This window comes from Myxocyprinus asiaticus, chromosome 37, assembly GCF_019703515.2.
Source record: "Myxocyprinus asiaticus isolate MX2 ecotype Aquarium Trade chromosome 37, UBuf_Myxa_2, whole genome shotgun sequence".
NCBI lineage: Eukaryota > Metazoa > Chordata > Actinopteri > Cypriniformes > Catostomidae > Myxocyprinus > Myxocyprinus asiaticus.
This window is the reverse complement of record NC_059380.1, coordinates 9847992-9861217: the sequence shown is the minus strand read 5'-3', so window position 1 is coordinate 9861217 and position 13226 is coordinate 9847992. Positions and strand designations below refer to the sequence as shown.

At 37.6% G+C, this 13226-nt stretch overlaps 1 protein-coding gene across 3 annotated transcripts in view; it reads left to right on the top strand.

Annotated features, from left to right (window-relative positions):
- The first annotated feature begins 3536 nt into the window (after positions 1–3536).
- Positions 3537–13226, top strand: part of LOC127428275 (leucine-rich repeat neuronal protein 2-like) — a 71733-nt gene continuing 62043 nt past the window's right edge. For all 3 annotated transcript variants that reach the window (XM_051676513.1, XM_051676514.1, XM_051676515.1), the window contains exon 1: positions 3537–3838. The gene's annotated coding sequence lies outside the window, so the exon portion shown is untranslated. The remainder of the gene's footprint in view (positions 3839–13226) is intronic.

The following is a 13226-nucleotide window of genomic DNA, read 5'->3' as shown; positions in this document are numbered from 1 at the left end:
GCCAGGTCTCATAAGCAAACAAATTGGCCTGGTTGCTAGGGAGGGTAGAGTCACATGGGGTAACCTCCTCGTGGTCGCGATTAGGGGTCCTCGCTCTCAATGGGGCATGCGGTAAGTTGTGCGTGGATCAAAGAGAATAGCATGAGCCTCCCATGCTGTGAGTCTCCGCGGTGTCATGCACAGCAAGCCACATGATAAGATGCATGGATTGACTGTCTCAGAAGCGGAGGCAACTGAGACTTGTCCTCTGCCACCCGGATTGATGTGAATAACCGCGCCACCACGAGGACCTACTTAGTAGTGGGAACTGGGTATTCCAAATTGGGAGAAAAGGGGATAAAACATTTTTTTTTCTTTTTTAAAAGTTTATTTTTGCTCCACCAATAAAAATAATACACCACAGTACAGATGTTTGTTTGTTTTTTTCAGGCTGATCCAGCTAATGCAAGTGTCCTGCTCGACCCACACTGAGCGGGATTCAAACCAGCATCAGATGGCATGGGAGGCGGGTGCGCTAACAAGGAGGCTAAATGCTACAGCCTCTAACGTCAGTTGCTAGTGCGCCTCTTGAGGCCAAGGGAGTGATGTTTACACACACTGCATAACTATCACGTACCAGCTGGCTCCCATTGCACATGTTCAAGAGTAAACAATTAGGCGATGCCTCTATCAAAAGGCAACTGGTCCTTTTAATAGAAAGGCAGGATTTCCATTTGTACATTGAAGTTGGCATATTGAGTATTTTTATATTTTTTATATGGTATAAGCTGGGAAAACTCTGACTGTGACTGTTATGAGGGTTGGGAACGGGGAACAGGTTCGTATTCGGAAAGGGGAACAGGTTCGTATTCGGAATGGGTTTAATTTTTTTTTTTTTTAAATACAGAAACTGTATGATTTTCATGACTTTCGTGTCTGTTAATGGTTCTTAAAAGTGCATTCTTCTGCTGATGCAGACAGAACACCTTACTAAAATACTTGGACAGTACTTCCTGCTGCGCTATTCAATGGCAGTGCTGGCACTTCACAAAATCTACAGCATGAAAAGGCTGATATAGTCCGAATCCCAAACTAATGACTCTGATCAGCTGGTTTTACAGAATCTACAGTGAAACCAGTGTAGTCTAGATGCCGAACGAATTAATCTTATGAGCTGGTTCTTTTGAATCTACCAGTACAATGCAAAACACACAAGGACACCGGTGTAGTTCGATTCCTGAACAAATGACTCTTATGAGCCTGTTCTTTAGAATCAACAGCATGACCAGTGTATAGTTTGATTCCTGAATGAATGAATCTTATGAGCCAATTCTTTTGAATCTACAATGCAAAACACACAAGGTGAGCAGTGTAGTTTGATTCAGGAACTAACTAATTTTATGAGCTTATTGACTTGTTTCATGTGACGTCACTGTACGACTGTGCTGCCATGTTTGTGACCAATATTCCATATACCATCATTGTGCTGCGCTGTGAGATGCAACATAAACCTTCTTCAGGAGTTAAAAGAAGCCCCTACATTCATACAGATGGGATCATCACAGACATTTTTTAATACTGTGACTAAATCAGACCAGAAAACAACACAAAAAACTTCTTATGGGAAATTCTTATAACTTCTGAATGGGAGATGTTTACAGTGATGTTCCAGTAGGCGTGTGTACTCACCGGTCACACATCAGACTCACCGGCGTACATAGATGAATTGTGGACAAAATGTCCAAGAAAGTTAAATTAGGCAATATTTGTGCTGTTGTTCATACCTGTATGAACTTTTCCTAGTACTTGGCATGGATCACAAGCAATTGTTGAAGTTTTTCTTGATATCATTTTTTGGGTGTTTTTCCATTCATCGCCATTGTTTCCTCCCGCTGATGGTCACAAATATGGAGGTTGCGGGGAAAAGTGACATCAGTGAAACAGGTCAATAGCGTGACCAATGCAGTCCAAATCCCGAACAAATGAATCTTATGAGCTGGTTCTTTTGACTATACAGTGCAAAACACATAAGGTAACCAGTGTAGTTCAATTGGTGAAAGAATGACTCTTATGACAGGGTGACCAGTGTAGTGCGGTTCCTGAATAAATGAATCTCATAGTCATTTTATTTATTTTTTTACTACAGGGCAAAACATACAGTGCAACCTGTGTAGTCTGATTTCTGAATGAATGACACTTAAGAGTCGTGCTTTTAACTCTACAGTGCGACCAGCGTAGTATGATTCACAAACAAATGACTACTGAGGTGTTTTATATATATATATATATATATATATATATATATATAGAGAGAGAGAGAGAGAGAGAGAGAGAGAGAGAGAGAGAGAGAGAGAGAGAGAGAGAGAGAGAGAGAGAGAGAGAGAGAGAGAGCGCAACCAGTGTAGTGCGATTCCTAAACAAATTAATCTTATGATCCGGTTCTTTTAAATCTGCAGCTCAAAACACACAGCCTGATGAGTGTAGTGCGATTCCAGATGGAATGACTCTCATGAGCCTGTTCTTTAGAATCTAGAGCATGATAAGTGTTGTGCGGTTCCCGAACTAATGAATATTATAAGTCGGTTCTTTTGAATCTACAGTGCAAAACATACAGCGTGATCAGTGTGTTCCAATTCCCGAACGAATGACTCTTATAAGCTGGTTATTTTAAATCCACAGCTCAAAACACAGCGCGACCGGTATATTTCCGAATGAATGATTCTTTGAACAAAGAACTTTTACTGAGTTATGAAATGTTTAAGACTCATGAGAAAAAAAATAATTGAATGAAATGTTACCACATTTTTGTTAGTTTAGAAATTTTATTTACAATATGGTTACAGTAGAACCAATACTTGAATTGCATTTATGCCTCTAAAAACTCTTTGAAATATCACTAAAATAAAAAAATAAAATTGCTTTTCTTTTTTACAAATAATTCTTCCTCAAAAGTAAGAATAATGGAACCATTAAGCAATCGAACCATTAAGAAGAATCGGAATCAGAACTGGAATCATTCAATTCATCACGATTCCTACCCTATATGGGACATGTCTACAAGGCTTGTGAAAGCATACCATTATCTAAACAGAATCTAAATCTGTGTCATGCATTTCGTATGCAAAAGCTGCTATTAGCTGCTGGAAGATGGGAGACCATCTTAGCTGCAATTCTGTGGAAGCAAGTAACTATTGCAGCCCCGTTACGTACATGGCAAAGGGGCAAGTGACGAGGAAATAACAGGTTTCACATGCCTTTCTGACTGTGAGAAAGATGAAGAAGAGGAAAAATAGAGCAGACTGCAAAGGGGTTGGGGGCAAGAAAGGGAGAATTATAAAAAGCGGAGGTGGGGTTACACAGTAAGGGTAGAGAGAGTCTGAGAGAAAGAGAGAGAGAAATCTGAATCTGCCTCCACTTCGTCTCTCTTGCTCAAGTACACAAGCCACTGACAGAAACAGCCACACAGAGAGAGAGAGAGAGAGAGAGAGAGAGAGAGAGAGAGAGAGAGAGAGAGAGAGAGAGAGAGAGAGAGAGAGAGAGAGAGAGAGAGAGAGAGAGGGACAGAGAGAGAGAGAGATAGAAAGAGAGAGAGAGAGAGAGAGAAAGAGAGAGGAGCATGCATACAGATCCATCCTCTGTAGATCACCTACACAGTGTCAGAAATAGAGCTGAGTTTTAAGGCAGTTGCTTACAAAGGATCTGCATAAATTCTTGGGAGGCGTGCTAATATATCAGCCTGACAGAGGATACAGGTTGATTGACTAACATTAGAAAGGAAACCAAGAAGCGTGTTAAGACAAAAAGAGAACATGATGAAGAAGAGACTGAGATGTATGCTGAAATGACCTATCTTGTCACGGTAAGGAAGTTTATCATTTCCTCTCTAGATTTAAACACTTGAGCATTGCATTAGCGTGCACATTGCAGAAGCAGTCCTGCGAGTATTTATGCTGAAAAAGGACAGAAAATTATTCAAATAGAGAAGAAACAACATAACAATGTTACCTAGCAACCTGTCAGAAATCTAATCACATAGTTTCTATCACATTAAAGGATCAATCCAAATGCTGTTTGGTTTTGCATCACAAAATCTTTTTCACTGAAGTGTCTGCAGTTTAAGACTTGACCTCAAGTTGTGCCGTGACAGGTTGAGACTTTTCCACACAGCGTGCCAGTTATGGTCAGCATGCAGAGCACATAGGAATAGAGTAGCACTGACTCACACATTAGCTCGGCCGAGGAGAGAGAGAGAGGGAGACAGATAATGCTTCATGTCGCATTGAAATTCCACAGCCTGAGCTTTGTGAAAATAAGGATAACACAGTGCGCAAGTGAACAATCTGTTTGTGTGTGTGTGGGTTTGGGTGGTTTATGAGGACTTTTTTTTAGGTTACAAACTGGTAATTACAAGGGTATTATGTTATAAATGTAGTTTATGAGGACATTTCTAGTGTCCCCATAATTCAAATCACTTAAAAAACATACTAAACTATGTTTATTTGAAAATGTAAAAATGCAGAAAGTTTTTTTGTGAGGGTTAGGTTTAAGGGTAGGGTTAGGGGATAGAATCTGTAGTTCGTCATTATGTCTATGGAGAGTCCTCATAAGGATAGCCACACCAACGTGTGTGTGTGTGTGTGTGTGTGTGTGTGCATGTGTGCGTGCGTGCGTGCGTGTGTGTGTGTGTGTGTGTGTGTGTGTGTGTGTGTGTGTGTGTGTGTATGTGTATGTGTGTGTGTGAGTGTGCTGAATGTGCCGAGTCTGCCCACCCCACCCCACATCTAGCCTGCCTCCACGTTGCTCGGCTGTTCCGCTGTCGCAGTTGAATTTACAGAAGCTAGCTTACGCTCTCTGCTTCTATCTCCCAGTTGCCACAGCGAGCCTATTGTTATTGTCCTCCTCCACACTCTCCTCGGAGGGGTCTCAGCTCACGGTGATAATCCCTCTCTGCCTCTTCATGTGTGGGGAGGGAGCATGCGTGTGTGGGTGTCGTGATGGAAGATTGGACCAACACACGTGAGAGTGTTGGCAGGTGTTCGATGCATTATGCAGCTTCGAGAGAGAGCGTGTGTGTACAATTAGGACAGATTGTGTGTGGTAAATACAGAAATGCGGGAGCGCTCTTATATATATTTTGGAAGTATTCCTATTTGGTTCTGTTTGAAATCACTACTGAGACTAAATTTACTGAATTAAAGGAATATTCTGGGTTCAATACAAATTAAGCTCAATTGACAGCATTTGTGGCATAATGTTACTTACCACAAAAAATGGCTTCGACTTTCCCTCACTTTCTTATAAAAAGCAAAAACAATAAAATAAAAAAAATCAAGAATACAGTGAGGCACTTACAATGGAAGTGAATGGGGCCAATGTTTTGCAGGGTTTAAAGGCAGAAATATGAAGCTTATAATTTTCCCCATTCACTTCCATTGTGAGTGCCTTATGTAACCAAGATTTTTTTAAATGAAAAGGATGGACAAGTCGAAATACATTTTTGTGGTGCTAAACATCATGCCCTAAATGGTCTAGAATGAGCTTAACTTGTATTGAACTCAGAAAATTTATTTAAGCAAACGCACACATTTTCTTATACAGCATTTTCATTATTATCTAACTTTCCATAAATTAAAGTAAATAGGGACTGCCTAACATCTCTTTTTGTGTGTCAAGGAAGAAAGCCATACAAGTTTGGAACCACATGAGGGCGAGTAAATTATTTTAATTTTTGAGTGAACCAACCCTTTAAAGCAATTAATCTGGCCCATTTATTTTCTTTCCCCAAAGGTAAACATTTCCTTTGATGAAAGCCCTCATTCAGTCCAGATATTGAATTTTGGACAGGGGGATGCTGATGTCATTGAATCAAACATTCCAATTTGTGCTGGAAAGTGTCCTGACAGCTCATAAAAATGCAAACAGATATCAATGAATAAATTCTTAATAAGTCGTACCAAGAAATTAAACACATGACTTGTCCTGACAACTAGACTGGAAAGATAATTGCATAGTTTGTTTATCGCAGTGTTGATTAGCCCTCAGTTTTGTGTATGGGCATGATTACTGAATGCAAATATACTCTTATTTCTTGCATGAGGGAGTTCTAAAGGTCTCTGACAGTGCATCACTATAAACATTATTATCGTAACAGTTGCTCATCGTTTATATTAGATGTTAAGTACTCTAGATGTCCTTTTTACAAGGCAAACTTTAGCCAACTAAATATTTATCTTAATAACAGTACATTTATGGACATGTCGTGGTTATTTCACCTCTAAAAACTACTATCACCCATTGGGTTCCTCCTGTTTCTAGGACTGTTTACAAAATCTGGGTTATTAAAAGTGATGTGTGTCATTTTTTAATGCTGAAATACTCTCTCCTATCCAAGCTTAACATGAATAGACAACTATAAGTATATTTGTAGATTAATTCCCCCAAAAGTGCCCAATATAGTAACTTTGGCTCAACCAGTGACTTGAGTTTGGGGCAGACTGCTTTTTTGGCCCACCAATGAAAGACAGGGGGAGTGTGTTCAGGACTGTTTACCTGTCATTATTTTTGCAATTCCGTATGGTGATCCTATTGAGACACAGAAATGACTCACTTCACCAAGGGCTGAATGATTTGGACATTTTCTTTTCTTTTTTTTTCTTTTTTTTTCTTTTTTTTATTGTGATTGCAATTTACAGTAAACTCCAATATGATAAACATAAAAAACAAACAAACAAACAAACAAAAAAACTTGTGATTCCTTTTAACCAACATTAAACCATGTTTTGCCCATGATCTACTGCCAACTGGAAATACTGTTTTAGAAAGGGTTCACGCTTGAGTCCTCTTAAATAAATAAATAAATAAATAAATAAATAAAACTAAAATATCACATTGCATCTGTCTGCTGTGTAAATTGTTTGTCCAATTTGTGATGATTTTCATCATTATTTTTTGAAACCCAATAAACTTGAATATTTTATTATAAATATATATTAAATTATAAGTATATTATTATTGTATAATAATAATAATAATAATAGTAATTATTATTATTATTATTATTATTATTATTATTATTATTTATTTATTTTTCAATTGTAATTTATTTCTTTAATAATTTCTTAACTTGCTTGTGTCATTGCTATGCTGTCTGGTTAAACAATCAAGCCTTAATTTTGGTGGAAAACTGAAGGAACTGAAGTTTCTGTTTATTGTAGTTGAGTTGACAACAGCCTTTTAATGCAGTAAAATGCTCTCACCTTCCTTTCATTTCTGATAAGGGCTTATTTTAGATTTGTATAGTAACTACAGTGGCCAAACATAAAAATAATTGCACTGGGTTATATCACGATTTCAATTTTATTTTGATTAAAATAAAATTAAGCCCTAACTTCACATTTAAATTCATTGTTTGGTCAGATATTTTATTTTTATTTTAGGATTTCAGCTATATTTGTATGTGCTGTATTTTCATAACCATATGTTTTCCGATTTTGTTAAGATCTTTTGCCAGTTCCAAAATTCATTGAAATCAAATCCACTTCGAAACCTCAGATGTCTTGATGCCATAATGCACGCAGCTATTGTGCTAAGCTCTAAACCCTTATCATGCCTCTCATCTCATTTAGATCCAAAGGCAGTCTAAATGAGAGGCAATTTATTTGAGCTCAGCTCATAGTGGAGTTATTGTCAATGTCTCTGGCTGCGTCTGAATCCTAAGGTAGCTGTCCTATCAGTCAATGACTTAACAGACAGCGTCTGCATACAAAGGTACCTAGATACAAGCATTCATTCAAGCCAACCGAACCACAAAGCTCTATTCGTCTAGAACAAAATTAAGATAGTTTTGATAACTAAGCATTTCTTTAATAACTACAATACTACTTTCTCGCTAGAAATGGAAAAGCTGGAAAAGTAAAAAAATAAAATAAAATAAAATACATTTATACACAAACTATGGCTATCAACTACTCTTTTGGCATTAGATTTAGATGCCCAGCTGAAGAAAATAAGTCTCCAGTTATAGGTCTAAACATTTGTGTTCAGTTAGCTTGTAAACTGTAATCACTGACACAGCTACTTGACAAGTTTCCCTACCTTTAGAATAGAATAACATTCTTGACCACTGACGTCCATTTATAATTGCTTTAAAAGAGCCTATTCCAATGCATTTCAGAGGTGACAGCAGTGCGTGCCCAGGCCCACGGTCCAGTGTCAACAGCCACTTCACATTGAGCTCTGAGACAAGAAGCTTCAGTGGGGAAGGGCAAAACACTGTCATGGCTCTGCCTTCTAAAAATACAAACACCGGGGGCTGACTGTACAGCTGCAAACAATTACTATGGGTTATTTTTCAAATGCAAAGATGCTCCAGCTACTTTCCACGCTATAGTTGTGTATCGCATGATGTACTATACACGGCATACTTAAACTATACTACAATTTATTCGGCCAACTAATGTATGAATCTTTGAAGTACAGTATGGCTTCAAATGGAACTTTAATGTTCCATGGAAGCATTCGCCATTTTTCAGTTGAAAGAAAATAACGTTTCAAACGGCATTTCAAATTTATGTGTTTCTGCTAGCTTTAGCATGTTAGCCAACCTGAGTCCAGTTGTCTCAAATGACACAAAAAATATTTTCATGTGGGGTGATGGTAAAGCATTCAACTCACATTCGTAAGGTGCTGTCTCCTGCACAGAAGTTTCGGTAGTTGCTACACCTGCCAAAGAAGTATATTATCCGGGTACTCGTAGTACACTAGGTTGATTTTTCTTCAGTGCGAACGCACTACTCGCACTACATATGGGTGTTTTTTGTTTTTGTTTTTACTTCGGTCACTTTGAGCACTTTTAGTCTCGTAAAAATTAATTTTACACTCAATATTTATTTATTTATTTATTTCTCTTAACAATGCCCAACACTGAATGCACATTTATCACAAGAGGTTAATGTCATTTTTGTCATTTTTTCTGAAAGTCGTGAAATTTCCCACCACAACGTCATTTCCACAAGATCTCAAATTCTGTTTTGTGTTGAATAGAATTCCGTGGTGGAAATGACAGAGATGGAAATTACATATTGTTTTTTATTTGCTTTTTATTTTTTTATTGGTAAGGCTAATTTCATTGCTAACATTTTACATATCTTAAATCCAAACATTTAAATTTTATTTTCATAATTTTTGGGTAATTTGGCAAAATTACCATTTGATGATGTCCCATATAAATACTCTTCTTAAAAGTGATATTTATCTTTATTTTTTATTTGTTTTCTCAAATATCACTTAACCCATATTTAATTACAAGCATGCTCTTAACTGACACTTTGTTGAATTGGTCAACAAGTAGGCTATACTTTGGAAAAAGATGTTAGTGGCAAAATTGTATGGAGTGGTGATAATGACGCCAGAACTGTTGGACAGTCTTATTTTTTTATATCAATTCTCAAAATAAATATTGAAATAGTGTATGTTTATTTCACTATTTGTTTAGATTATCACATGCAATAATAAGATAAACATGCAATGATAAGTATTTCTATAATGGATTTTCATAATTTAATATTGAAACTCTGCATCTGGGACAAAACCAGAACAAAATAATCTGTACATAAAAGGCATTTGACTAGTACCAAAATAATTGATAAAGACCTGGTAAACAGTTTCCAATTCAGTTTTAATGAGACTCTCTATCAGGTTCAGACACAGAAATTCTTTTAAACATATATATATATATATATATATATATATATATAATGAACATCAAAACAAAACCAATGTGGGATCAGATTTTTTATGGCTTGGGTCAAAAGTAATTTTTTAGGTGGTTTCAGCAAGTAACCACCGCGCAATAAAGGGCTAGAGATGACACAAGAGAAGATATGTATGTGTCTCGCATCTCTGCATGGGAGGAACAGTAGTCTCGATACAACTGTGATTTTTTAACACCCATGCGTATGATGATTGCCATTCAGGGATAAGAATGGTCACTGCATGGTCAACCCTTCAAATCCAGCTCTATGTTCACTCTCCTGATCTTCAGTATTATTCAGGTCTCCATCCCTATTCACAGTATCACTTCCTTGATCTCCATCACTACTCTCAGTATCACTCTCAGCCTCCATCTCCCTGCATTCCATCACTATTCAGCTTTTCCTCATCATCTTCCTCACTGCACTCTCTCTCTTTTTCTCTCTAAAAATAGAAAGCAGAACCATTTTTCCATGTGATGTTGTGTTTTCTGTATTTGAATTTTTTATTCAAAGTTTTTTATTTATTTTGCTACAAAATTTCAATCAGCATTTTCCCACCCATCACCAACAACAATTCCAAAGAAACCCCATTAGTGCTGACCTTATATCTCAGCATATATACATAGACATGTGCAGATCCATACTCAAATACCCACATACATATGTATATACATACATACGCCTACATACATATATAAACACATATACATACATAAAAAACATATACACACACATCCATATACCTGTACATACACATCTACATATATAAAATCAATTAAGTAAAATAAACAATAATAATAATAATAAATTTAAATGAAAAAATAATTTAAATAAAATTAAATATAAATCACTAGTTTGACGTCTAATTAGAATGATAATGAAAAGCTCGATCAGTGAGTAGACATTATTAAATCCATGAAAATAGTCCAAAACTTTTTTTTTCAAGCCACGTAAAGAATATCTAATCTTTTCAAGGTGAAGGCAAGACATTATATCACTGTGTGTAAGTGGGCGGGGCTGTCTCCTTCCACTTTAGCAGTACTGCCCCACGTGATAACAAGGAGGTAAAAGCAAGGACCCCACGCTTTGATATCGATAGCCATGATACCTCTGGGACAACCCCAAATAGCGCCACCACAGGGTCCGGATCTAGCTTGCACTGAAGGATCCCTAAGAGGGTCTTAAATACCAGTCGCCAGTAGCACTCCAGTTTAGGGCATGTCCAGAACATATTAATTAATGTACCATCTTCACTTTCACATCGGTTACATAGGGGATTAGTTCAAGGGTAGATTTGGGATAATTTAACTTTTGACATATGGGCTCTATGTACTACTTTAAATTGAATAAGTGAGTGCCTAGCACATATTGATGAGGAGTGGGCGTGCTTGAGAACCGAACTCCATGTATCTTCTGAAAGTGAGCAACCAAGATCTTCCTCCCAGACACTCTTAAGCTTAGACAAGGAAGAGGAAGCCAGGTCTGCTATCAGATTATGAATGGCAGAAATTGAACCTCTGGCCAATACATTATGAGAAAGGAAGTTGTCTAAAGGATTCTTAAGGGGTAACAATGGGAACTCTGGAACAAGTGGCCTAACATAATGTCTGACTTGCAGGATTCTAAAGAAATCTGATTTGGGAAGGCCAAATCTTGCGATAATTGACCAAAAGAAGCAAATGTATCATCAATAAATAAGTCTTTAAAGCATTTTAGCCCTTTGTCATACCAACTCTGAAACGTTCCATCCTGCACTGATGGCGGAAATAGGTAATTACAGCCAATGGGGCTTAGGAGAGAGAAGTTTCAGAGGGCGAAAGTTTTCCTAAACTGAACCCATATCCTCAATGAATGTTTCACAACTGGGAAATGGATATTTGTGTAGGATATCCGTGGCAACGCAGCACCAAGCAGCGCTGAAAGAGAGATTTGCTTATGAACACATGCCTCTGCACCAACCCAGGATGGACCATCAGAAAGCCGGTGATAATGCCACCTATATAACATGCTTCGTATATTGGCTGCCCAGTAGTCAAATTTAAAGTTAGGAAGGGCCATGCCACCATTGCTTTTAGATCTCTGAAGAAATACTTTGCGTAGGCGGGGATGCTTACCATTCCAAATATATGAAGAAATGGTAGCATCCAGAGATTTAAAGAATGACAGAGGAATAAACAGTGGTAGGCACTGAAAAAAGTAAAGAAATTTAGGAAGCACTGTCATTTTAATATGTCCAATTAGTGACATTTTTAGGGGGGACCACTTAGCAAGATCTTTTTTAGTCTGTTCAAAGAGTTTGATTAGGTTGTTTTTGAAAAGGTGTTAGTAGTGGCGTGTGACGCAAATCCCAAGATATATAAATTTATATTTCACTGATCTTAATGGTATATTTAAACATTGTAATTGCAAAGCAGTGCTGTTAATTGGAAAGAGTTCACTCTTGTGCTAATTAAGCCTGTATCCATAAAACTGACCAAAATATTCGAGTAGGGAAAGAGCTGTAGGCAGAGTACCCTGAGGATTAGAAACGAAAAGTAACAGGTCATTTGCATACAGAGCCACTTTATGTTCGATACCCCCACGATGAACCCCAGTAATCTGATGGCAGTCACGTAAAGCAATTGCCAGTGGCTCAATGGCTAGAGCGAATAATAAAGGACTCAGAGGGCAGCCCTGTCTAGTCCCTCAATGTAAATTAAATGGTTTTGAATACTGATTATTGGTCAAGACTACAGCAGAGGGAGCATTATACAATAATTTAATCCAAGATATGAAAGTTGGGCCAAATCCGAATTTCTCAAGTGCTAAAAATAGATACTCCCACTCCACCCTGTCAAATGCCTTTTCGGCATCTAAAGAAACAACACATTCTGGAATAGCCTGATGTTGGGAGTAAATAATATTAAACAAATGACTGATATTGAAAAAAGAATGACAATTTTTGATAAATCCAGTTTGAACAGGGGAGACAACAGTGGGGAGGACATCTTCAAGCCTTAAAGCTAATACCTTGGTCAAAATTTTAACGTCACAATTGAGCAAAGATATAGGCCTATACGAGGCACAGTCTAGTGGATCTTTATCTTTTTTTAAGTAATAAGGAAATACAAGCCTGGTTCAACATTGGGGGAAGAGCTTCTCTCTCAAGAGATTCAGAAAAGACAGAGGTCAGATGAGGAGCGAGCTGTGCAGAAACTTTTTTTATAGAACTCTGATGGAAAACCATCAGGTCCTGGTGACTTCTCTGACTGTAACAAAGAGATGGCAGCTACAACCTCCTCCTGAGATATTGGCTCTTCCAAACGAGCTCTAAATTGTAAAGATAATGTAGGTGTACTTAAGCTCCCAAAGAATTTTCCCATGGCGTCCTGAGTGAGTCCTGAGTGAGGTCTGATGCATACAATGTAGAATAAAACTCTCTAAACATATCTTTAATCATGCCATGGTTAGTTGTGATCTCCCCATTATCTAGACAAAGCCCACTGATAGTTTGTT